General features: G+C 42.8%; 1 protein-coding gene across 1 annotated transcript in view; it reads left to right on the top strand.

The window, feature by feature from the left end:
* The window catches only part of SH3RF2 (SH3 domain containing ring finger 2), a 120,957-nt gene that overhangs the window by 73,354 nt on the left and 46,508 nt on the right, over positions 1 to 1,095 (top strand). The window lies entirely within an intron of this gene.

Genomic DNA, 1,095 nt, shown 5'->3' with positions numbered 1-1,095 from the left:
CCACGTTCTCACAGATACTTTTCTTTTCCATGCTAAGTGCCATGACATGGTTCCTGTCCCTGAGAGAATGTCCCTCCAAGGAGATGATAGCCCCCATTTTCCGGAGAGGGTTTTGGCCTCACACTTTGAGATTGTCCTCTGGCAATATATTAGGCATCCTGTGGAAAGAAAGCAAAAGAAACAAAGAGAAACTGTGGGGTACTGTGTGTTCTCAGGACTGGCTCTGTAATTTGTGAGGCCCAGTGCAAAATGAAAGTGAGCCCTTTGCCCACAACAGCAGAGCATTAAACCAAGTGAAGGGCCCTGTGCAATTACACAAGTCTCACACCCATGAAGCCAGCCCCTGTGTTTTCCTATGGAGCACCTAATAAGATAATGTATGTAAAGTGCTTAGCACAATGACGCCTGGCACATGCTAAGTACCCAGTAAGCATTAGCTCTTAATACTATTGTTATTATTAACCCTGATCACTGAGTTGCTGATCAACTGAAGAGAAATAAGCCAAGGAGCAGTTGTGGCAATCCAGGAACTGAAGAACTTCTAGCAGTGTGTGGCTGTTCGGGCTGAAGAGTACTTTAAAATATGAAGGAGTGGAGGACTGAGGCGAAGTCAGTAAGAAGAACGGCATGTTGAGTATCCAGCTGAAAACATTCTTTGGGAACATGCAGGTGGCAACTTGAAAAGACAGACCTCAACTTGCACTGATGTACTTTTTTTAAGAAGCTGTAAATCTTGTTTTTAAACATGAATTTCTACCTTGGGATTAAATGGCTTAATTGAACTCTAATCCCTTTTTAACAAGACAAGGAGGAAGGAGAAAGTCAAGGGCTTATCAGAGACCTGTGTGCTGGTCTGAAAGGAAAATGATTACCTCCTATGATACTTTCTATCTGAAGCCACTGTCTGGATCTCTAAGATATTGGCTGATCATGTAATTCTGCCCTCCAACCACACTACACACACACACACACGCACGCACACACACACACACACACACACACACACACTCTTTCTCCTCCATATACATGCTCCTGGCATAAAAAACAAAACTTCCTACATACACAGTCCAAATACTTTTTTTTTTTTTTTTGGCA

The sequence above is a fragment of the Galeopterus variegatus genome, unplaced genomic scaffold, assembly GCF_000696425.1.
Source record: "Galeopterus variegatus unplaced genomic scaffold, G_variegatus-3.0.2 Scaffold462, whole genome shotgun sequence".
Taxonomy (NCBI): Eukaryota; Metazoa; Chordata; class Mammalia; order Dermoptera; family Cynocephalidae; genus Galeopterus; species Galeopterus variegatus.
This window is presented reverse-complemented; position numbering and strand designations above follow the sequence as displayed.